The sequence below is a fragment of the Hemiscyllium ocellatum genome, chromosome 32 (assembly GCF_020745735.1).
Source record: "Hemiscyllium ocellatum isolate sHemOce1 chromosome 32, sHemOce1.pat.X.cur, whole genome shotgun sequence".
Taxonomy (NCBI): Eukaryota; Metazoa; Chordata; class Chondrichthyes; order Orectolobiformes; family Hemiscylliidae; genus Hemiscyllium; species Hemiscyllium ocellatum.
The window spans coordinates 11,510,623-11,536,453 of record NC_083432.1 but is presented as its reverse complement, the minus strand read 5'-3'; the positions used below and the strand labels follow the sequence as shown (position 1 = coordinate 11,536,453).

Below are 25,831 nucleotides of genomic sequence, written 5' to 3'. Positions count from 1 at the left end.
AGCTAAGTATTGGTAAGAGTGAAGCTTTTTTTTTGTTTTTGCTAAAATCATTATTCTGTCACTGCTGACCTTGTTCCTCTTCCTCGCAACTGTCTTCAAACTAAACAGGACTGTTTGAATCTTGAGTGTCATATTTGCCCCCAAATTGTAACATCTAAGTTAATATAAAAGGTGAATCTGTTATGCAAAGCAAGTAGAAGAGATTCCAAAATAAACACACTAAAGATTTTCAGCAAAATGCCTTTCGGATAATAACAACATACTTTGAAGACCGTTATGCGTTTTCTGTACACCAAATCAATTTCACAGCTATACAAAATTCTGAAGCACGTAGCATCTGAAGCAATAGTGGGCGGCACGGTGGCACAGTCGTTAGCACTGCTGCCCCCCAGCGCCTGAGACCTGGTTTCAATTCCCGACTCAGGCGACTGACTGTGTGGAGTTTGCACGTTCTCGCCGTGTCTGCTTGGGTTTCCTCCGGGTGCTCCGGTTTCCTCCCACAGTCCAAAGATATGCAGGTCGGGTGAATTGGCCATGCTAAATTGCCCGTAGTGTTAGGTAAGGGGTAAATGTAGGGGTATGGGTGGGTTGCGCTTCGGCGGGTCGGTGTGGACTTGTTGGGCCGAAGGGCCTGTTTCCACACACTAAGTAATCTAATCTAATCTAATCTCCAGACATATTGAGAATTTTTCTCAGTCTTTAAATGATGAAACACCACACAACTCGCACAAACACCAAGACTAATTTCCATCTTTGTGATATTTCCCAAACTGTCTTTTGTCTTTGCCAGTTGCTGCCGAGATCCTCTCCTCCTCATGCTTTTTTTTCCATTTAACCTTGACTGCTCCAATGCATTCCTGGCCAGTCTCCCACAGTTTAATCTCTAAGAAGATATCAAAAACTTTGTGTTATATTTCCTGTTCAACCATCATCCCCTATGCTTATGATCTTATGTTAGCTCCCATTAACCAAAACTGTGATTTTGAAGTTCTCATAGAGATATACAGTGCAGAAATAGACCCTTCGGTCCAATTTGTCCATGCTGACTAGATACGCTAACCCAATCTAGTCCCACCTGCCAACACCCAGCCCATATCCTTCCAAACCTTTCCTATTCATGTCCCCTATCCGGATGCCTTTTAATTGTTGCAATTGTACTAGCCTACGCCACTTTCTTCAGCAGCTCATTCCATAGACGCACCACCCTCTGTGTGAAAAAGTTATCACCTAGGTCTATTCCAGGATTCCAAATCCCTCCGTAGCCTCATGTCGTCTTGTATTGGTAACATCCCTGCTCCATAACACTTGAAGTCTCTATACTGTTTTAATTCTTGTCTTTTGAGCAATTCCAGTTTTAATCACTGGTAGGAGTCACCAGCAAATATCTTGGGCTCAAGAAAAGAATTTGAGAACTTGCGTAACATCCTTCCTTTTGAGATGCTCCTTCGAGTCCACTTTTTGTATCGAGCTCTTGATTATCTTCATTACCAGTTCCTATTCAGCCCTCGATGTTGTGCCAACCCGTGGAATCAACCTGAAATCTATCTCCACCATGCTATTCCATTTTCATTCAAATATTTATCCAGTGACCATTTAAATGCCCTTAACATTGACGAGTCTACTACTGTTGCAGGCAGTGCTTTCCACGCCTACTACTACGTCAAAAATCTTCCCATTAGCCCAGTACTCTGAATTCCTGTCACTCTTTCCAAAGTGAATCACCTCACCCTTTTCTGCATTTTCTCAATTTGCCATCCCTCAGCCCAGCTCTGCAGCTTATCTATGTCCCTCTGTAACCTGTAACATCCTTCAGCACTATCCACAACTCCACTGACCTTAGTGTCATCTTCCAATTTACTAACCGATCCTTCTATGCCCTCGAGTTGCAGTGGCCCCAAAACCAGATCCTTGCGGTACCCCACTTGTAACTGAATGCCAGGAGGAACATTTCCAATCAACCAATTTTTTATCCAAACTGCTAAATTAACCTCAATCCCATGCCTCCATATTTTGTGCAACAGCCTACCTTGGGGCATTTTATCAAATGCTGTACTAAAATCCATATACACTTCATCCACTTGTTTGGTCACCTTTTCAAAGAACTCACCTAAGGTTGTTCGGAATGACCTACCCTTCACAAAACTGTGTTGACGACCCCTAATCAACTTCTTCCTCTCTAGATGATTGTAAGTTCTATGCCTTATAACCTTTTCCAGCACGTGACCCACAATCGAAGGAAGCCTCACTGGTCTGTAGTTACCAGGGTTGTCTATACTCCCATTCTTGAATAAGGGAATAACAATTGTGATCCTTCAGTCTTCTGGCATGATCCCTGTAGACGATGACAACATAAAAATCAAAGCCAAAGGCTCTACAAATCTCCACCCTGGCTTCCCAGCGATTTCTCTGTTAAATCCCATCTTGCCCAAAGGCCTTGTCTATTTTCACGCTTTTCAGAATTGCTGACACCTGCTTGTGAACCTCAGTCTATCTAATCTAATAGCCTGTATCCTCGACAATGTTTTTCCAGTGTGAATACTAATGAAAAATATTCATGTAGCGCTTCCCCATCTCCTCTGACTCCATGTGCAACTTCTCACTACTATCCTTGATTGGCCCTAATCTTACTCTAGTCATTCTTTTATTTCTGATATACCTATAGAAAGCTTTTTTTTTTAAGTACTTGCCAATGACTTCTCATGTCCCCTTCTGGCTCCTCTTCGCTCTCTCTTTCGGTCTTTCTTTCCTAACTTGTATCTGTCAAGCATCCTAACTGAGCGTCTGCTTCTCATCCAAACGTAAGCCGCTGCCGCCTTCATGACAAGCTATTTTAACTTCTTTAGTAAAACGCGGCTCCCTTGCTCGACCATTTCCTGCCTGAAGGTGCATACTTATCAAGGACAAGCAGTAGCTTTTCCCTGAATAAGCTCCATATTTCAATTGTGCCCATTCCTTGCAGTTTCTTTCCCCATCGTATGCATCCTAAGGACATTGCTTTGAAAAAATATTTGTTCTCGACTGAGAAATTTTCAATAAATGATGTGGATACTGAGATATATAGGCAGAAAATGTTGAGTTCATTGCCGGTTTTTAATTAAGTCACAATGTTCACTGTTTCTCTCTCTATGGATGCTGCCAGACTTCAGTATTTCAAGCACCATCTACCTTTTGTTACTTAAATACAATATAGTTTTCCAAATGCGCCATACGTAATTTGTAAAGTTTTAATAAGTAATTGTTAGCTTGCAAATTGTTCTGTAGAGCGATTGATCCTCATTTTATTGAAGGAAAGTGGTTACTATTGGTGGAATTTGGTATTGCCAGTGCCTGTGAGTTAATATTTTGTTTGATTGGCTGGATGATATAAGAATTGAAGTCAGACTGCTAAATCTTTTTCAATCTGTATGGAATAACTAAACTAGCCTCTGAGTTCTGTCCAGAATATTTGTAATTGTCTGGTTTTAGTGGTATTCAGGCTGGTGTGAAGCTTGAAGGCAGATGTCATTGTAAAAATTTTCTTCACTAAAACAAGCATACAGCACACAAATGAAAACTATCACGCAAATGTCTGTGTACGCGTGTGTTCATAAAGAGGTATAATTTTTCTTGATTTTGAGGACAGTTTATGAAATGATAATTAAATGTATGTCAAACAAAAAGGAATTCCTCATCAATCCACCCTCTTCGTTCCTCTGGTCAGTCTGCCTCCATGAATCATGACCATTATAATTTCAACCTCCCTCCTGTGGTTATTTTGTGCCCCATGCAATTTCAAGCAGCAGCACCTAATCTCAGTAATGGTTTGGCATAGTTGTGTATTCTCCTACAAGGGCAAAGTAGTGGCTATTGAAGTCCAGAAAAGATGAGAGCATGCATGATATACAAATGCATGGGAAAGACCTGTCTTTGACTTTCCAAACACTTAATTGCAGACATTTGTCCTGCTGTCAGGTATCTGATTTTTACCCTCCTTCAAAAATGGGTTCCCCATGCTTGCCTGGTGTCCTGCTACTGAAGCAGCAGAATATTCTTCCCTAATAATAGGTGGCCTGCAAAAATATTTTTGATTTGTATTTTTTTTTGTCATCGAATACTTGTTGAAATAGGCAATTTTTCAAAACCCCCAAAGAGGTGTAAACTGTCTCATAAATGATGCATGTGGCATTTCAATTTCAGTGCTAATTTTTTGCCACATCTATAAATCATTCATCTTGAGACTGATGAATTGTATCGAATGGCTTTGCCCTTTGACTGTTTGCAACCAGCCAGGTACTGACTGCACCCAATCGAGGTACACTTTCAAACACTCAACAGCGTCTAGCTGTGGCTACTGTGTTTATGTGGCGACTCCAATTAAGTTTCTAGTCAGTGCTCATCCTGAGGGGAATTGGAGTTAGTAACACCAATGAATATCAAGGGGTAGTGGTTGGGTTGCCTCTTTTTGGACATGGTCTTTGTCTGGCATTTGTATGGCATGCATGTTACTTGCCACTTGTCAGCTCAGGCCTTGTTATTGTCCAGATCTTGTTGCATTTGACCATGGGCTGCTTCAGTATCTGAGGAGTTGTGAATAGTGATGAACATTGTGCAATTATCAGCAAACATCCCCATTTCTGACCTTCTGATAAGAGGGAAGGTCATTGATGAAGCAGCTGAAGATTGTTGGACCAGGACATGACCCAGAGGAGCTCCTGCAGAAATGTTCTGGAATTATGACTGGCCTCCAATAACTACAGCCATCTTCCTGTGTGCTAGGTATGATCCCAACCAGAAGAGGTTTTGACCCTGCTTTCAATTGATTCCAGTTTTGTTATGGCTCGTGATCCATACTCAGTCTTGATGTCACACTCGAGTCATTTCTGGAATTCAGCTCTTTTTGTCCATGTTTGAACTAAGGCTGTAATGAGGTCACTAGCTGAGTGGCCCTGGTGGAATCCAAGTAGGGCATCATTGAGCAGGTTATCACTAAGCAGATGCTGCTTGAATTGCACTCTTGACCATCAGTAAAGTGATGAAGATGTCATCAAGTGTAGATTGATAGGATGGTAATTGGTTGGGTTGGATTTGTCTTTTTTGTGTGTAGAACAGACCTGGGCAATTTACACATCGTCTGGTCAATGCTAGTATTGTGGGATAGGTTGACTAAGGGCGTAGCAAGTTCCAGAGCATTAGTCTACAGAACTATTGTCAGGGATCACACCCTTTACAGCTCACTCTGCCTCTAACTATTTCTTGATATCACATGGAGTGAATTGAATTTGTTGAAGATTGGCATTTGTGATGCTGGAGACTTCTGGATGAGGCTGAGATGAACCATCAACATGGCAGTTCTGGCTGAAGATTGTTGTGAATGCTTCAGCCTTCTCTTTTGTACTGATATATTTGGCTGTTTCATCGTTGAGGATGGGGATGTTTATGAAGTCTCTTCCTCCAATGAGTTGGTTAATTGTCCACCATTTGGGCGGCATGATGGTTCCGTGGTTAGCACTGCTGCCTCAGCACCAGGGTCCCAGGTTCAATTCTAGCCTCGGGTGACTGTGCAAACTCCACACAGACATTGTCCCCATGTCTGCATGGGTTTCCTCCCACAGTCCAAAGATGTGCAGGTCATGTGAATTGGCCATGCTAAATTGCCCATAGTGCTAGGTGCATTCGTCAGAGGGAAATGTGTCTGGGTGGGTTACTCTTCGGACGGTCAGTGTGGACTGGTTGGGCCAAAGGGCCTGTTTCCACACTGTAGGGAATCTAATCTAATTATTCACAATTGAATGTGGCAGGACTGCAATCTGATCTATTGGATATAGAATTGCTTATCTCTGACTATCATTTGGTGCTTATGCTATTAGGCATGCAAGTAGTCTTGTTTTTGTAGCTTCAGATTGACAGTTGTTTAAGTGTGCCTGGTGCTGCTCCTTTTCTACCCTTCTGCACTCTTCACTGTACAAATGGAAGTTAGTGGGTAGGATCATATAGCAATTGTGGAGTTATAAGAAGATATGGACTGGGAATTAAATAGCTCAGTTGGCTGTACCAGGCATATGGCACGATAGGTCAAGGTGGTGGAATTACCCTTCATCTGATTGTAACAAGTTTTGTGCTGACGTGTTGTCAGGAACAGAGAATGCATCTTGTACTTGGCCAATGGTACAATTTGCCAGTTGAATTTATTTGATTTCTCTGGCTCTTCAATAGAAAGTGAGTGAGTGCAAAATTTCTAATTCAATTTATCATGTTATGCCTGGAGAATTGATGTTTCAAATATGACTGAATTCAAAATACTCGTGTTGTACAGTCACCACTTTACTGTACCTCCTGCATCCCTAGTGTTGCAAGTCTGAGTTCATTCTGAAATAGATTCTGTGATTGTCGTTTACTCATCATTTGGTTACTCCATCCAGGTTAATTTGGTAAAACATTAAAATCTGGTCTGACCCACACCTGCGATGCAACCTCCTTCACAAACACAATGTTGTTCTTCATGAAAGAGCTGAAAATTTAGCTTTCAGGCAATTTGCTGCAATTCATTCAAAATTGATCTATTTCTCATTTCTGCAGTGGGGTCAGGGAGTCATAGTCAATGTGACAATTTTGAAATCTTAGTTTTCCCTGTAATGTACTTCTCTGGAATTAATATATAAGTGGATTTCATTATGAATAAAAATGTTTGTGGTAATTTAGTATGCTCAGTCTTTCATGGAAAAGTCATTATTTTTAATAATTCAAAATCTTTAAACTTAAAAATCATGCAACACAGGTTATAGTCCAACAGGTTTAATTGGAAGCACCAGCTTTGAGTGCTGCTCCTTCACACAAGGAGCAGCGCTCCAAAAGCTGGTGCTTCCAATTAAACCTGTTGGACTATAACCTGGTGTTGTGATTTTTAACTTTGTACACCCAACCAAAAATCTTTGCCCTCAGTGTACTTGGTGTATCGGTTTACTCCGTTTTGATTTACGAAATCCTTATTGCTTTAGTTGTATCTTCATGGTTAGTGATGGCATTGTCATGTCAGTTTTGTCTCCCACCTCATGCTGCACAACTTCTGTTGCTAAAATTAATTCCACTTTACTACTTGGGAGATTGATGTGTCTCTTGACAAAGTAAGGACAGGATGTATGACTTGCAATTGAGGACTAAATTGCGTCTTAATTATTCAGTTATTACTCGCAGTTTCTTATGGTAATTGAAAATGGCGTTTGCTTGGTTAAATGCTGAAATACGTTACAAATAACGGTTCTTTATAATAGCACTTAATGTTTTCAAAATGCATAAGGTTTTTTTTAACTGGAGAAGGTGAAAATAGATTTATACAAATCAATATCCAGAAAAGCTGTTCAATCTCCAAGCTCTGTTATGAATTATTTTAAAATGAAATAATTGCAACATTGGCTTAAACTGGCCTCACCTGATGTGGAATGTGAAAGTGAAATATTTTGCCAATTTGAGTATTTTCATTTTTTAGATGTGCTTTAAGGCCATTGTTAAAATCCACCTCTTTAACTTGGCTTTTGGTCAGCTGTCTAATATTTATTCCTTTGACATGTCAATCTTTTTGTCCCTTGATGTTTTCTGCACAAAAGACACTGTGAATGTAGATCATTTTTGAGCATTTGACACTCAGGTTGACATTACTGTATATCTTTGCATCCTAACAAAACTTTCCCTTTTTTTCCTACTAACAATCCAGAAGATTTGGAGAAAAAGAAACAGATGAGAAGCCTGTTGCAATATGTGACAGAACTTAATTGCATGTCAACTGTCAAAGCTAATGCCTAGTGATTGTTGTTTGAGTGTGGAGACAAATTCAGCTGAGCCACTACGGTTTTAAAATCGGAAGCTGTGTGAGATCAGTGTTCAGTTGTTGATGGATCTTGGGTGTCTGTTCCATTTAATTGTTTACTTACATATTCCAGAAACTGAATATGTTTCTATGCAAGGACCTGCCTTCTGCAAGCAGGAAGAATAGTTCTACGCATTAAATCTTTTCTGAATTAAACAAAAGCAAGAGGCACAATGGTTTCCCTGGTGCATTCTCCATGGTAATACCTTGACCAATCAGTGTCCTTTCTGAAGAAAAATAAATTTAACCTTTGGTATTCTTGTCTGTTTCAATGGATGAAGATGAAAAATCCCTTTTCAGAGATGATGTTTTAATTTGTTTTATTTGATCTGTTATTATGAAATGTAATTTATTTTAAAGCTGATAATGTTTGTAAATGTATGCATTCTTGTTCTGTGTGCATCTTTCCTGTCAAATAACTGTGTATCTCGGTATTGTGCAAAATCATGTAAATTTTGCAAACATATTCATTTTTGTCAGCCCAGTGTAAGTTCATTGGTTAACGAATTAATTTTTCATTTGTCTCTCTCTAAAGTTGGTTCCTCTCAAACTACTTTGCTTTAAAAACTTTGTCAAATCATCACTTCATTCAAGCTTTTGGTCAATTCTAACTGTAGGGAAATAGTTCTCTGTCATTCTTTTCTGAGAAATGATATTCTTCTCTTATATTTACAATATTAACTATTGTGCAGACTGCAGTCATTATTTCTGGATTTGTCTACAAATTTAATTCCCTAAGTTCTGATTCTATCTCTCGCCCTGGCAACTGTCTGAGGTGGTTTGTCTGTTTGCAAAGCTGCTGGCACACTTGAACCTGAGATGAACTTCTGGCCATGTGCCATGACCTATATCTCAACCTCTCTACAATGCATGACTTCACTATTTCGCAGTTCTTCTCTTGCTGAAGTCTTATCTGTGCCTTTATCTTCCAATTTTGTATTTTGAAAATTGTAACGTGAGCATAACCGGCAACACCAGAATTTGATGACCATCCTGTATTATGCTTGACAAAGTTCCAGTGAACTGCTTCAACTCATCTGACGAGTGTCGCCATCCACAATGTAAAAGAGTGGTGATATTTGTACAAGTGAGGATGCTGAGTGACGAGGAAGGGAAACTTGCTGGTGTTTCCCTGTATCTGCTGCTCTTGTCTGTCTGGAGTGAATGTGGCATGTGCTGCCCAAGGAACTTTTGGTGAATTTCTGCTTGCCTTTGAGGCCACAGACTGTGGTTGTGTACAATGTTCCTGTGACTGGCCCTCATTGCTTAATTTTGAACTGCTTATATCTATTCTAAATCATTTTAGCTTGGTGGTCGTGGCAAACAACATGATGGATTATTTCTCTGTGTGAAGGTGGAATTTTGCCTTCTCAAGGACTGCACTTAGAGTCATAAAGATGTACAGCACGGAAATGGACCCTTTGGTCAGCATGAACAAGTTGGACCAGGTATCCTAACCTAGTCTAGTCCCATTTGCCAGCACTTAGCACATATCCCTCTAAACGTTTCAGATTTGTATACCCATCCAAATGCCTTTTTTAAATGCTGTTATTGTACCAGTGGAAGAGGGCGCTGATGGTATGATCAGCAAGTTTGCGGATGACACAAAGATTGGTGGAGTAGCAGAAAGCATAAGGGACTGTCAGAGAACACAGGAGGATATAGATAGACTGGAGAGTTGGGTGGAAAAGTGACATTTGGTTTTCAATCCAAACAAATGAGGTGATGCAATTAGGCAAGACTAATTCTAGAGCGAATTATACAATGAACAGAAGAGCCTTGGGCAAAGTTGATGGGCAGAGAGATCTGGGAGTGCAGGTCCATTGTACCCTGAAGGTTGCTGCACAGGTGGCTAGTGGTCAAGAAGGTATATAGTATGCTTGCCTTCATTGGATGGAGTATTGAGTATAAGAGCTGGTAAGTCGTGTTAACGCTGTGGAAGACATTAGTTCGGCCGCATTTTGAATACTGTGTACAGTTCTAGTCACCACATTACCAAAAGGATGTGGATGATTTGGAGAGGGTGCAGAGAAGGTTTGAGGATGTTGCCTGGTATGGAAGGTTCTAGCTATGAAGAGCGGTTGAGTAGGTTAGGTTTATTTTCATTAGAAAAAAGGAGATTTGGGGGGGACCCGATTTGAGGTTATAAAATCATGAAGGCTTTAGCAATTTTTTTTTTAACCTTAGCTGGGTTGCCATCTGCCAGATGGCGAGCCATTGCTAAAGTGTGGGAGAGGGAGGCGCAGACTATGGTTGTTGCGGGAGAAGGAGACTGCAAAGTGCAAGTTTAGGTGTTGAGAGGCTACAAAGGAAAGAGGGCAGTTTTATATCTGCCATGTCAGGAGTATTTTATATCAGGAATATTCAGTTAACTGGGAGCGAGGGGAGCTTCAGTTTATTGAGATGAAGAAGTCATTGTGAATTAATGTGGAATTTTTAGCTTCTACTTACTATATGGTGGTGAGGGAGAGAAGAATGGAGTGCGCACTTATGATGACTGCCATCAATTGTTAAATTAATGAGATGAAGTAAAAAATTAATGCTTAGTCAAGATGTTTAAGTTTGTGTGAATGTAATGAATGCATATTGGCTCTCAGGACTCTGGAAAGTGTATTTAGGATGATCGTTTTTTTTAAATGTAGTGTGTGCTTTTTGGTGAGAAATAACTCGTTAACTTGAGTTTACAGTCTTTTGCCAAGTTAAATGTTTTGAGCTTTGGAGTAAACCATGCATATCTAAATTAGTAACACATTCAATTCGGAGTCAGAAGGGTCAAGTTTAGGCTTTGAACACCAAAATCAATGTTGCTACTTCAGTGCAGTGCTCAATATGTGCCACATACTCAGGGGTGCCATCTTCCTGTTTGCCCAGTAGGGTGGACAGCACTGTTCTGAAGAAGAGTGGGGTAATTGCTTCTGTTATGTGACAACATGACAACAACCCTGTCATTATCACGAAGGTATTTGAGGGTTTTGCTGCAAGTAAATTGGCTGCTATTTTCCAAACTGGCGCAAGACTGTACATTCTGAGTGTACGTCATTGACCGTAATGTGCTCTGAGGTGCTGTGTAAATGCAAATCTTTACTTCCATGTCTGTACCATTCTTAACCAGGTCATGCAATCTAGCGCAGAATTCATGGGCCTTTCTTTGTGCTGTAAGCCCCCAAGACTCTAAGAAGTAAATGTCTACCTATTCCCCATGGCATTCAATGGTATTACAGTTACTGTACTAGGTTATTCAACATCCTGGTGTTTGCCAATAACTAAAAACTGAATTGGACCTCCTATTTCACCGCAAGAATAACCAAAAGCTAGGAAAACAGCAGCAAATAACTGACCTGCTGTTGCCTTAGTGCCTGTCCACCAGCTATGAGGCAGATGCTGGGAGTGTGATAGAACATTGTCCACTTACCTTGTTGGGTGCAGCTTCAATAATGCTCAAGAAGACCTTTTTACTGTAGTCATGGAGAGGGATAGGAGCAGAAGGGATGGGAAAGTAATTCGGGGGAAGGGGAATTACAACGCTATTAGGCAAGAACTGTGGAGCATAAATTGGGAACAGATATTCTCGGGGAAACACAACAGAAATGTGAAAGTTGCTTAGGGAGCACTCCCTGTGAGGCTAGGTAGGTTTGTCCCACTGAGGCAAGGAAGGGATGGTGGGGTGAAGGAACCTTGCATGACAAAATGTGGAGCATCAAGTCAAGAAGCAGAAGGAAGCTTACTTAAGGTTGAGGAAGCAAGGATCAGACAGGGCTTTAGAGAGTTACAAGGTAGCCAGGAAGGAATTGAACAATGGATTTGGGAGAGCTAGAAGTGGGCATGAAAAAGCCTTGGAGTGTAGGATTAAGGGAAACTCCAAAGCATTTTACACTTGAGGAACAAGAGGATGGCCAGAGTGAGGATAACGCCGAACAGGGATAGTGGAGGAAACATGCACTTGTAGTCAGAGGAGGTAGTGGAGGTCCTTAACGAATACTTTGCTTCAGTATTCACTAATGAAAGTGATCTTGTCGTTTGAGGAAGGTGTGAAACAGGCTGGTATGCTCTACAGGTTGATGTTAAGAAGGAGGATGTGCTGGAAACTTTGCAAAACATGAAGTGAAGGAAGAAATTGCTGTGTCTTTGGCAATGATCTTAGTACTACAATGGATATTGAGGATACAATCAGGTGATTGGAACATGTTATTAACTTGTTCAAGAAAGGGAATAGGGATAACCCTGGGAATTACAGACCAGTTAGTCTTACATTAGTTGTGGTCAAATTTCTGGAGAGGATTCTGAGAGAGACCGGGTTTATGATTATTTGGAAAAGTATGGTTTGATTAAAGATAGTTAGCAAGCTCTGAGGGCAAATGATGCCTCACAAGCTTTATTGAATTCTTTGAAATTGTGACAAAACATTGAAATTGGAGCAGTGGATGCGATGTATATGGATTTTAGGAAGGTGTTTGATAAGGTTCCCTATGGTAGTCTCATTCAAAGGAGGCATGGGATACAGGGAAATTTGGCTGTCTGGATAAAGAATTGGCTGCTCCATGGATGATAAAGGGTGGTAGATGGAAAATATTCAGCCTGGAACTCTGACCAGTGGTGTTCCTTAGAGATCTTTTCTAGGGCCTCTGCTCTTTGTGATTTTTATAAATGACTTGGATGAGGAAGTGGAAGGGTGGGGGTTAGCAAGTTTGCTAATGACATGAAGGTTGGTGGAGTTGTGGCTAGTGTGGAGGGCTGTTGTAGGTTGCACAGGGGCATTGGCAGGGTGCAGAGGTGGGCGGAGAAGTGGCAGATGGAGTTCACCCTGGAAAAGTGTGAAATAATTTAATTTGGAAGCTCAAATTTGAATGCAGATAACCGGGTTAATGGCAGGATTCTTGGCATTGTGGAGGAACAGAGGGATCTTGGAGTCCACGTCCATCGATCCCTCAAAGTTGCCACCCACATTGATGGGGTTGTTAAGAAGACATATGATGTGTTGGCTTTCATTAGCAGGTGGATTGAGTTGAAGAGCCGTGAGGTTATGTTGCAGCGCTATAAAGCCCAGGTTAGATCACACTTGGAATATTTTGTTCAGTTCTGGTCACCTCATTATAGGAAGGATGTGGATGCTTTAGAGAGAGTGCAGAGGAGATTTACCAGGATGCTGCCTGCACTGAGGGCATGTCTTCTGAAGAAAGCTTGAGGGATCTCGGGCTCTGCTGATTGGAGTGAAGGATGAGAAGCGACTTGATAGAAGTGTATATGATAATGAGAGGCAGGGTGGATAGCCAGAGACTATTTCCCATGGCAGAGATGGCTTTCATGAGGGGACATAATTTTAAGGTGATTGTAGGAACGTTTGGGGAGATGTCAGAGGTAGGTTCTTTATGCAGAGAGTAATGGGTGTGTGGAATGCCCTGCCAGCAGTGGTAGAGTCAGATACATTTAAGGGCATTTAAACGACTCTTGGATTGGCACGTGGCTGATTAGTAAAATCAAATGCATCTAGGTTAGTTTGATCTTAGAATAGGATAAAAGGTTGGCACAACATTGGGGGCCAAAGGGCTTGTACTATGCTGTATTGTTCAATGTTCTAAATTTGGCACCATCCAGAAAATAGCAGTCAGTAGGTGCATACTATTATTGGTGACTTTTTGAACTGAGCAGTTCAGGAAAGTGGAAAGGAAGGAACTTAATCCCAAGTCTTTGCAGGGTTGTCAGGCCATTGAGTTGGGGGAAGGAGCAGAGACTGAGTATTGTGGATTCTGTCAGGTGTTGGGGACAGTGGCTGACATTGGGGAGAGAGATTATTGAATAAATGGTGTGGACTGAAGATTATTTATATTGATACATTAACTTAAATTTTGAATGTTAGTGCACTATTTCATTAGTGTTTAGCTAGATATGGTATCACGTTAATAGTCAAACAAGTTGTTTAAAAAAATGTTTTAAGGGATATAAGCTTCACTGGCATGCCAACATTTCTGGCTGATCCTTAATTTTCCTTGAAGGTAGTGGTGACTTAAAATGGGCCACATGGAAAGATAATAGTTTGCAAAGGTCTAACTGTAACCCTTTGATTTAATCTAGCAAGATCATGTTCTGTTGTTAGCCTGAACCTGTGTGGTGTTACATGCATTAATTGTATTACATATTGAAAAAATTGAGTCACTGGTGATTTGATACAAATGCATTGGTCCACAATCTTGACAGTAATTGAAGGCAAAGAAAAAAAAATGCCGTTACCCATTTAAATTCTAAAAATTCCACCCATTTGAAGTGGCCGAGAAATATCTGCATTAACTACATCATGTGCTGTAATTGCGTGAAACCTTGTCACAAAAAAGAAGCCTTTTTTAACTTAGAATCCTGACAGTGTGGAAACAGGCCCTTCAGCCCAGCAAGTCCATACTAATACTGAAGAGAAACCCATTGTGACTCACTGTCTTATTTCTCGATGTTTCCCCTGACTCATGCACCTAACATCACAGGCAATTTAACATGACCAACCCACCAAACCTGCACATCTTTGGATTGTGGGAGGAAACCGGAGCACCCGGAGGAAATCCACGCAGACAAGAATTATCAATGGGGCAAAAACAATTATAAGGACAATTATATTGCAGTTAGGGAAGAATTAGGATGCATAGAATGGGGTAGCAAAATGCAGGGGATGCAGACAATGGAAATGTGGAGCTGGTTTAAGAGACAGATATTGTGTGTCCTTGATAGGCATGTCCCTGTCAGGCAGGGAGAAAGTGATAAGGTAAGGTAAGGGAAGTGTGATTTACTACAGTAATTGCATCTTTTCTTAAGCACAAGAAGGAGGCTTATGTGTTGATGAGGCAAGATGGTTCAGATGAGATGAATCGAGAGTTACAGATCAGCTAGGAAGGATTTAAAGAGAGTTAAGAGGAGCAAAGAGAGGACAGGAGCAGTCTTTTGCAAATAGAGGACAGGAGCAGTCTTTTGCAAATAGAATAAAGGTTTCGATAGGTGTGTAAGGAATAAGAGGATGACTGGGATAGGAATGGGGCCAGTCAAAGACAGAAGTGGGAAGTTGAAGGTGGACCCTGTGGAGATCGGGGAAGTACTAAAAGAACATTTCTCATTGGTTTTCAATCGGAAAAAGGAGAATTATTATAGAGGGGAAGAATGAGGTACAAGATATTAGACTAGAAAGGATCGAGGTTAGTTATGAATAGGTGTTATCAATTCTAGAAGGAGTGAAACTAGACAATCCGGATGTAATTTATCTGAGGATTCTCTGGGAAGCTAGGGAGGAGATAGCAGCAGATTCTGGATCAGTGGTGCTGGAAGAGCACAGCAGTTCAGGCAGCATCCAACAAGCAGCGAAATCAACGTTTCGGGCAAAAGCCCTTCATCGGGAATAAAGCCTGATGAAGGGCTTTTGCCCGAAACGTTGATTTCGCTGCTTGTTGGATGCTGCCTGAATTGCTGTGCTCTTCCAGCACCACTGATCCAGAATCTGGTTTCCAGCATCTGCAGTCATTGTTTTTACCTAAGAGATAGCAGAGCCTATGGCTTTGATATTTGACATGTCATTGTCTACAGTACTCGAGGACTGGGGGATTGCAAATGTTGTGCCCTTGTTCAAGAAGGGCAGTAGAAATGACCCGGGTATTTATAGACCAGTGAGCCTTACTTCTGTTGCAGGAAAGATTTATAATCATTAAGCAAGCAACAAATAGATTTTAGATAGTCAACATGATTTCGTCAAGGGCAGGTCGTGTCTCATATACCTCAGCATGTAGATGAGGGTAGGGCAGTTGACATGGTGTACATGGACTTCAGTAGAGCCTTTAAGGATCCACATGGTAGGCTGTTGGAGAAAATGCAGAAGCATGGGATTGAATGTGATTTAGCAGTTTGGATTAGAAACTGGCTTTCGGAAAGAAGGCAGTGAGTGGTGGTTGATGGAAAATATTCAGCCTGGAGTCCGGTTATTAGTGGTGTGCCACAAGGATCTGTTCTGGGACCACTGCTGTTTATCATTTTTATAAATGACTTGGATACAGGCATAGGAGAATGGATTAATAAATTTGCATATGACACTAAATAGAGTCATAGAGATGTACAGCATGCAAACCCGTCCATGCCGACCAGATATCCCAACACAATCTAGTCCCACCTGCCAGCAGCTGGCCCATATCCCTCCAAACCCTTCCTATTCATATACCCATCCAAATGCCTCTTAAATGTTGCAATTGTACCAGCCTCCACCACTTCCTCTGGCAGCTCATTCCAGACACGTACCACTGTCTGGATGAAAAAATTGCCTCTTGGGTCTCTTTTATATATTTCTCCTCTCACCCTAAACCTATGCCCTCTAGTTCTGGACTCCCTGTCCAGAGGGAAAAGACTTTGCCTGTTTATCCTATCTGTGCCCCTCATAATTTTGTAAACCTCTGTAAGGTCACCCCTCAGCCTCCGACGCTCCAGGGAAAACAGCCCCAGCCTGTTCAGCCTCTCCCGATAGCTCAAATACTCCAACCTTGACAACATCCTTGTAAATCTTTTCTAAACGCTTTCATGTTTCATAACATCTTTTTCAATGGGAGGGAGACCAGAATTGCACACAATATTCCAACAGTGGCCGAACCAATGTCCTATACAGCCGCTACATGACCTCCTAACTCCTGTACTCAATACTCTGCCCAATAAAGGAAAGCATACCAAATGCCGCCTTCACTATCTTATTTACCTGCGACTCCACTTTCAAGGAGCTATGAACCTGCACTCAAGGTCTCTTTGTTCAGCAACACTCCCTAGGACTTTACCATTAAGTGTACAAGTCCTGCTAAGATTTGCTTTCCCAAAATACAGCACCTCGCATTTATTGGAATTAAACTCCATCTGCCACTTCGCAGCCCATTGGCCCATCTGGTTCAGATCTTGTTGTAATCTGAGGTAACCCTCTTTGCTGTGCACTATACCACTCCACAATTTTGGTGTCATCTGCAAACTTACTAACTGTACCTCTTATGCTTATATCTGAATCATTTATGTAAACGATAATAAGTAGAGAACCCAGCACCGATCCTTGTGGCACTCCACTGGTCATAGGCCTCCAATCTGAAAAACAACGCTCCACCACCACCCTCTGTCTTTTACCTTTGAGCCAGTTCTATATCCAAATGGCTAGTTCTCCCTGTATTCCATGAGATCTAACCTTGCTAATTAGTCTCCCGTGGGGAACCTTGTCGAACGCCTTACTGAAGTCCATATAGATCATATCTACTGCTCTGCCCTCATCAATCCTCTGAGGTTTTTGAAGAAATAACAATCAAGTTTGTGAGACATGATTTCCCATGCACAAAGCCATGATGACTATCCCTAATCAGTTCTTGCCTTTCCAAATAATACATGTACATCCTGTCTCTCAGGATTCCCTCCAACAACTTGCCCACCACCGAGGTCAGGCTCACTCACCGGTCTATAGTTCCCTGGCTTGTCTTTACCGCCTTTCTTAAACAGTGACACTGTTTGCCAACTTCCAGTCTTCGGGCATCTCACCTGTGACTATCGATGATACAAATATATCTCAACAAGAGGCCCAGCAATTGCTTCTCTGGCTTCCCACAGAATTCTCGGGTACACCTGATCAGGTCCTGGGATTTATCTATCTTTCTCCTTTTCAAGACATCCAGCACTTCCTCCTCTATAACCTGGACATTTTGCAAGATGTCACCATCTATTTCTCTACAGTCTATATATTCCATATCTTTTTCCACAGTAAATACTGATGCAAAATATTCATTTAGTATCTCCCCCATTTTCTGTGGCTCCACAGAAAGTCTGAGGAGTAGTGGAGAGTTTGGAAGAATGTTACGGATTGCAGGGGTAAAGTGCAGAATTGGGCTGAGAGGTGGCAAATGGAGTTCAATGCAGCTAAATGTGAGGTGATGCACTTTGGGAAGAATAACAGGAAGGCAGAGTACTGGGTCAATGGAAAGATTCTTGGTAGTGTGGATCCATGTGCATAGATCCCTGAAAGTTGCCACCCAGGTAGATAGTGCTGTTAAGAAGGCACATGGTGTGTTAGTTTCGTCCGTAGAGGGATTGAGTTCCGGAGCCCCATGTTCCTTCTGTAACTATACAAAACACTGATGCGGCCACACTTGGAATGTTGTGTACAGTTCTGGTCGTCAAATTTTGGGAAGGATGTAGAAGCATTGGAAGAGGTGCAGAGGAGATTTATTATGATGTTGCCTGGTCTGGAGGGAAGGCCTTATGAGGAAAGGCTGAGAGACTTGGGTCTGTTCTTATTGGAACGAATAAGGCTAAGGGGATTTGATGGAGACATTCAAGATGATCAGAGGATTAGATAGGGTAGACAGTGAAAGTCTTTTTCCTAGGATGATGACGTCAGCTTGTACAAGGGGACATAACTGCAAATTGAGGGGTGATAGATTTAAGACAGATGTCAGAGGCAGGTTCTTTACGCAGAGAGTTGTAAGGGTGTGGAATGCCCTACCTGCCAATGTAGTCAATTGGCAGGTAGGGCATTCCATTAGAAAGATTTAAACAATCCTTGGATAAGTACATGGATGATGGGATAATGTAGTGGGCGAACTGGGAATAGTGCACAGGTTGGGGCAACATCGAGGGTCGAAGAGCCTGTTCTTAACCTGTATTGTTCCAAGTTCTACGACAGGGACAACGTGCAAACTCCACACACAGTTGTCAGAGGCCGGAATCGAACCTGGGTCTTTGGTGCTGCGAGGCTGCAGTGCTAACCACTGAGCCACTGACGTCCCAGTGTCTTTGACCACTCTCATCCTTGGTATTGCCTCTTTCTCCAAGTAGTTCTGGTTACTATTTTCATTACTGGGGATGGTCAATAAACACTGGTCTTGTTGACATCTCCTTTACCCTGAGAATGAAGTGAATAGAAGTACTTTTTATGTTGTATGCTCCATGTGGTGTATAGTTCTGCTTTAAACAACATCCACATCCTGACTTGGAAACGTGTATGAGTTCCTTCATTGTTACTGCTCACAAACCAGACCTCTGTCCCGAACAGGTTTGCTGGGGTACCAAAACCAATGACTGCAGCAGTTCAAAAATGATTAGATTAGATTAGATTACTTAGTGTGGAAACAGGCCCTTCGGCCCAGCAAGTCCACACCGACCCGCCGAAGCGCAACCCACCCATACCCCTACATTTATCCCTTGCCTAACACTATGGGCAATTTAGCATGACCAATTCACCTGACCCGCACATCTTTGGGCTGTGGGAGGAAACCCACGCAGACACTGGGAGAACGTGCATGCTCCACACAGTCAGTCACCTGAGTCGGGAGTTGAACCCGGGTCTCAGGCGCTGTGAGACAGCAGTGCTAACCACTGTGCTGCCCATAATGCAGCTTGCCACTACATTCTCAAGGGCACCTAAGGCTGGGCAATAAATGCTGGTCTAGTCATTGGTGTCCACATTCCATGAATGAGTTTTAAAACTCCTGTAGCTTGTGAATTTTGATGTTGTTGTGTAGTTATGTTCTTCCGTTTTGAGAAGACTGATACACAGCTTTTTGGGTCTAAACCACTGCTCAAAGTTGCTGGTAGCAGTTAACATGTTGCCGCCTTAACATTTTAAAAGCTGCTTTTAATGGTGTTAAGGTAAAACATTCCACAACTGTATAACAACATAATAACATGCCATTTACTAAGTTATAATTACATTGTTCGATGCTCCTATCCCTTTAGAATACATGTCACCACATCTATAAAGGGCTGAAGCAATTAAGTTTAAATTATAGCATTTGCTTAAAAAGAACTTACCTTGAGTACAGTGATATATCTGCATTATATATAATATACATTGGACCTGCCAAATTGAGAGGAAATGAAAGACCTGAGAGCATTGAACTATAAATAAGCTTTTTGAACCCTTTGCACAATAAACTAAACAGTTCAAGGTATTAAATTGTCTGATATTCATCTCTCGCATCTCTTTAGAAAATTACACCCTGCTGAATAAAATATGATAGGGTTTATGATGGTTTGCTAATTTCTGACTAGCTCTACTATCCCTGAAAATCAAATCTCATATTTATAGAATCGTTCAATACGGTTGGAAAACAAATCACTTGGATCACAATAATTCAACTTGTACCTGAATCCAATATGTATCCTCCATTTAATGATTTTTGCACCATATTTCAATTCTTGGATGCTCATCTATTTTATATTCTCCTGTGCTGTTGCAATGGAATGATTTTGACAGGTGCTGTATAAAATTCTTCTATTTGCCATGTAATGGTGGCTGAACTCACGCTGAACTCAAGCAAATGGAATCCATTCTTGTCTATGGTTTGTTTCACCTATTTTGAACACAGTTCCACCTTTGTGCTTTTACTTTGCATTGACGATGACTTTCTTTTAACTAAACCAGTTTGCTTATTCCATTAATTAATGATGTCCAAATGTAATAATTGGACACCATTCTGGCTTGTGCTGATAAGTGGCAGGAAACTTGCAAAGACATCTATGTGGAAAGAGAATCCATGTGTTCCTTGATGTTCACTGGTATTAGTACAGTTGAATCTCTGTAGCCATTCTGGGAGTTGCCATTGACTAGAAACTGAATTGGAATGAGCCAAATAAATACTGTGGTGGAATTTTGGGATGTCTTGCTTACTGCTTGTCTTCTGAAAACTTGTTAGGCATGTGATAAGCACAGCTCCAGATGCTAGACCACATCCAACATAAAGCAGTCCTCTTGATTGGCACCATGTCTAACACCTTCCATAGTTACTGTTCCACTATTGGTGCTGAATAGCAGCATTGTGCACTATAGTTTCTCATTTAAGGCTGATTGAGCCAACACCTTTCAAACCCATGGCCTTTACCACCTCGAGCAAGGGCAATACATGCATGGTAACACCATCACCTGCACATTGTCCTTCAAGCCACTCAGCAGCCTGATTTGGAACTATATTTTGATCAAAATTCTAGAATTCCCTTCTTAACACAGTGTGTCCTGACACCACATTGACTGAAGCAATTAATTAATTCACCACCACTTCAGGGCAATTCAGGTGAGGAATAAATATTGTTCTAGCCAGTGACGCGCACACTCCATGGTTGAATTCTTTAACAAAGTGCATTTTGAAAGTCCATTGGCATTATTGGCAGAAGAGCAGTGTGTTCTTGGTTTACTGTGGCCATTATCTCACTCTCAATCCATTTAATCAAAATTACTGATTAAATGGATGTTTAGCTCATTCATTGTGTGAATTGCTTATCGGTTGGTGCTCTATAAATTGCAAAGATTTAAAATGTGTAATGTATAATTCTGGTTGCCCTGCTATAGAATGGATGTTACAACATTGGACAGAGCGCAGCAAAGGATGGTACGGTGGCACAGTGGTTAGTACTGCTGCCTCAGCGCCAGACCTGGGTTGATAGGTAGAAACCCAGACCTCAGGAGACTCCCTGTGTGGAGTTTGCACATTCTCCCCATGTCTGCGTGGATTTCCTCTGGGTGCTCTGGTTTCCTCCCATAATACAAAAATGTGCAGTTTAGGTGAATTGGCCATGCTAAATTGCCCGTACTGTTAGGTGAAGGGGTAAATGTAGGGGAATGGGTCTGGGTGGGTTGCGCTTCGGCGGGTCGGTGTGGACTTGTTGGGCCGAAGGGCCTGTTTCCACACTAAGTAATCTAATCTAATCAAAGGTTTACAAGAATATTACCAAGGCTAAAGAATATTACCAAGGCTAGAAGGTTTGAATCATGAGGCGATCCTGGGACTTTGGGATTGCTTGCATTGATACTTAAATCATCTGGAGTGTGTACCAACTGTGGGGGACTGATTCTTTTTGGCTTTTTATTTATTTATTTTGAATTTATGACCCACATGCTGTTAATTGTAGATTAACAATATTCTATTTCTGCATTATAGAAGTGGGTTCCTCTGAACAGCAATATCACTACTCTAGCAGGAGACTTGATCTGTCAAAGGTTTCCTCCGATATCCATGCCCATCTTTGTCTCAAAATCATGTTTGAGCCAATGCAATTGCGTTCAGATTACATCATGAATGACTATTAGCTTGATGTATTATCCTCCTTGTGGATGCTTTTTTTTCCTGGACTGTACAGGATTGTTCATTTCAAGCAGCTGCAATGACTCTTCCATTGCCCAGATGGATGGGACTACTTCTGTCTAGTTACTTTCTTGGCTATTTGGTTGGAGTAAGTAAAATTCATGGCATGAGGAATAGGCCATTTCGACTCTTGACCTTTTGTTCTCCCATTCATTCAGATGATGTTTGCTGTAGGACATAATCACATCTAATGTTATCTCCTTTGCTCTTAATAACTTTCTCAAAAAATCTTGTTACTTCAGATCTAAACTTTATCGGCAATCTGCATCAATAGCTATTTATAGAAAAGCGTTACAAAAGTGCTTGCAAGCTTTAATCTTGAAGTCTGATTTCAATTCTTACATTGCACCTGCAAGTCTTAGACTCCAACTTGAAGAAACAGTTTCTACCTATCAACTCCATTAACAACTTAAGTCATAGATTTAAAATATGCTGACTAGTTGAGACCTCAAGAAGCTACCTGGTTGGACAGCTGCCAATTAGAGAAACTACCAGTTAACGCATCCTGGTAGTTTGCTTGTGCAACATAAGTGGATTTAAATTAATAAGGCACAGGGTAAGAATCAAAGCAAGTGAACATAGGGTACAGGCGATTAGGATAAACGAGCAGGGCCAGTCTAACCACCATGCTCAGGAAAGGAATTATAAAAAATCAAAATGCGCATTGGAAGTTGGAGTAAATAATAGAGATGAGGCTCAGTTTAATAAATGTGGATGGAGAATGTGGAAAACTTAATGCACAACAAAATATTTAAAAGCGAAAGGCAAACCAGTAGAACTTAAAAAATGTTGTACCTAAATGCACATGGTATTCAAAATAAAGTTGAGCTTATAGCTCAAATGGGTACCACCTGGTGGGGTACAGGACATTCATGACTAGGAGTTAAATATTTAAGGGTACTCAACATCCCGAAGTGTTAGGAAGGAGCAGGAGCTAGAGTTGCTTTATTGGTTAAGGATGATCTAAAGGCTATATTAAAAATGATGATTTTAGGAGCCAAATGTTTGGGTGGAACTAAAATACAAAGGAAGAAACCCCATTGGTAGGAGTTTTTCATAGGCCCCAAACAGTACTCTGAAGGAGGGCATAGTATAAACCAGGAAATAGAGGGCTTGTGAAAAGGACACAACGGTATTTGAGTGATTTGAAATGCTTGGATTAATTAACTTGGCAAGGGTGACTTCGAAGAAAGTGGCTCAGTAGTTAGCACTGCTGCCTCGCAGCACCAGGGTCCCAGCTTCGATTCCAGCCTCAGGTGACTGCCTGTGTGGAGTTTGCACATTCTCCCCGTGTCTGCGTGGGTTTCCTCTGGGTGCTCCAGTTTCCTCCCACAATCCAAAGATGTGCAGGTCAGGTGAATTGGCCATGCTAAATTGCCCATAGTGGTCGGTGCATTAGTCAGAGGGAAATGGGTCTGAGTGGGTTGCTGTTTGGAGGGTTGGTGTGGACTTGTTGGGCCAAAGGGCCTGTTTTCACACTGTAGGGAATCTAATCTAAAAAGGTTCATAGAGTGTGTGAGGGATTGTTACTTAGAGTGATATGTTATGGATCCAACCAGAGAACTGGCTATTTTGGATTTGATACTATGTAATGAGGAAGGATTGGTAAATGGCTTTGTACTTCAGGATCCTCTTGGAAGAAGTGACCACAACATACTAGAGTTTCAAATTAAGATTAAAAGAATGAAGATAGTCGCATACAAAAGTTTTAACATTGGGCAAAGATAATTGTACAAATCTCAGAAGGAATTGGTGCAAGTGACATGGTTAATGTGTAATGTCTAGCAAAATATATGCTATTATGTAATCATAACACAGTTGAATTCCATGTTAAGTTGGCATGTGCAACACTCTAATAAGAAACCGAAATCCTAAACTCAGGAAAATTGGCTACAGTTGATTTGGAAAGTTGGATAAAAAGTTAGGGTGGTAAATTAACAGTGGGTAACATTTAAATAAATAATTTAAGATGTTCAACACAAATATCTAATTGAGAAACAAAAACTCAGCAAAATGTGCCAACCATGTTTAACCAATTTATCAGAGTGCCCTGGAGAAATAACAGTGCACTTGGATTTCTAGAAGACATTTGATAAGATATTGTGGGAAAATATCACAATATCAAAGGTTATTGTGGAAAATGAAAGCTCGAGGCATGGATAGAAAATTGGTTGTGTACTTATATATTGGGTCTTTCTAGGATTGGTAGGATGTGACAAACTGAAGTCTGATTGGGTCTGTGCTAGAGTCTCGACTTATCCAAATCATTGACAGAAATGGTAATGAGAGGATTGAAGACAGGGTAGCTAAACTTGCAGATGATGCTGAGGTACGCAGCAAACATGTTGTGAATGTTGCAGACAGATGGAGTGAATGGCCAAAGATCTGACAGAGCATGATGTGGGAAAATATGACTGCCATTTGATTCTTCCTGTCAGAATGATCAGAGTATTTCTCAAATGTGGAATTCCAAGGTGCAGAAGGATCTGGTTGTTCCAGTGCATGAGTCACACAACATTTGTATGCAGGTACAGCATGTAATTGAAAGAGCTAATATATGGTATCCTTTATCACAAAAAGAATTGGTAGGATGCTATGATTCAGTTTTACAAAACTTTAGTGAGGGCACTTCTCAAATACTGTGCCATTTTAGTCTCCTCATTTTAAAGGGTCTTGAATCATTTTTCTACTTCTACTTTTCTACTTAACAGTTTACACCCATAGAATTTTGGTTTTGAGAACCTTAGCTGTGGGCTGCTCTTTGTTATCAAAAGTGCTCTCCATTCCTGCTGCTCTGGGATCCACCACCTTTTGCTGCATCTGTAATGCTTCCCCAATGTTGCTTTAGTAAGTGGGATGCCTTGGTAGAATGGATGGATCAGGAGTGGGAAGAGTTTTCAGGAGGCACTTGGCTGTTTAAATGCTCTTTTCTCTAAATCTGCACCATATTTTTGAGAGAGGTTTGTGCCACTTTTCATGAAAACCATTTATCCTAGAGTCTTAATGGAGAAGAATTATAAAGATGACAGTGATTCTTAGTAAAACTGTACCCATACCCTGAGGGCATGTGGTAGTTGTGAAAGTTTCATGCGAGCTGTAAAGGGAACTCGGTAAGGAGTTGGTAAACCAGTCCAGCAGCTGCATTCCTGTTTTAGGGCTTAGCAAATAGACAGCACAGAAGTGAAGTGACCGTTAGAAACGGCTAGCCCTACCTCAACTTTACATAGGGCTGCCTCTCCCAACTTGTACAGTTTTTAACCTGGAGTCACATATGGCAGAATATTGGTCAGATCAATAATAACTGATATTGTTCCCAGTTGCTGCAGTGATAATATTAGACAATCAACTTACACCTTATCTTGTGTGGTTTCTGAGACCCCTCTGCCAGACCAACCCAGTAATTCATTTTCGGGCTTCTGAACATTTGTCTGTATGAATGGACACCAAGATCATGCAGGCTGCTGTAGTCTTTACTTCAGGATTGAATTTGACATTCACAGTATTACGTGTAAAAAGTGAGGTCTGCAGATGCTGGAGATCAGAGCTGAAAATGTGTTGCTGGTTAAAGCACAGCAGGTTAGGCAGCATCCAAGGAACAGGAAATTCGACGTTTCGGGGAAGGGCTCTGGCCCGAAACGTCGAATTTCCTGTTCCTTGGATGCTGCCTAACCTACTGTGCTTTAACCAGCAATACATTCACAGTATTATAATTATTTTAAACGATTTGGCCTCAGAGTTGGTTTTGTTGTGCGACACTATTATTGAAAATCACCAGGCAATAGAATTTTAATGTGCTGATAGTAACATCATTATGTTGCTAGGTGATGTCATTGAATGGCTTGGCACATGATGGAGAGATGACATCATGGGTGACTGGAAA

General features: G+C 41.3%; 1 protein-coding gene across 4 annotated transcripts in view; it reads left to right on the top strand.

Annotated features, from left to right (window-relative positions):
• Positions 1–25,831, top strand: part of LOC132830691 (protein TANC2) — a 996,151-nt gene that overhangs the window by 89,051 nt on the left and 881,269 nt on the right. For 3 of the 4 annotated variants that reach the window (XM_060848499.1, XM_060848500.1, XM_060848497.1), the window contains exon 1: positions 9,220–9,288. The exons of the other annotated variant lie outside the window; for it this stretch is intronic. The gene's annotated coding sequence lies outside the window, so the exon portion shown is untranslated. Of the gene's footprint in view, positions 1–9,219; positions 9,289–25,831 lie in introns of those variants that run through there. 4 annotated transcript variants of the gene reach the window in all.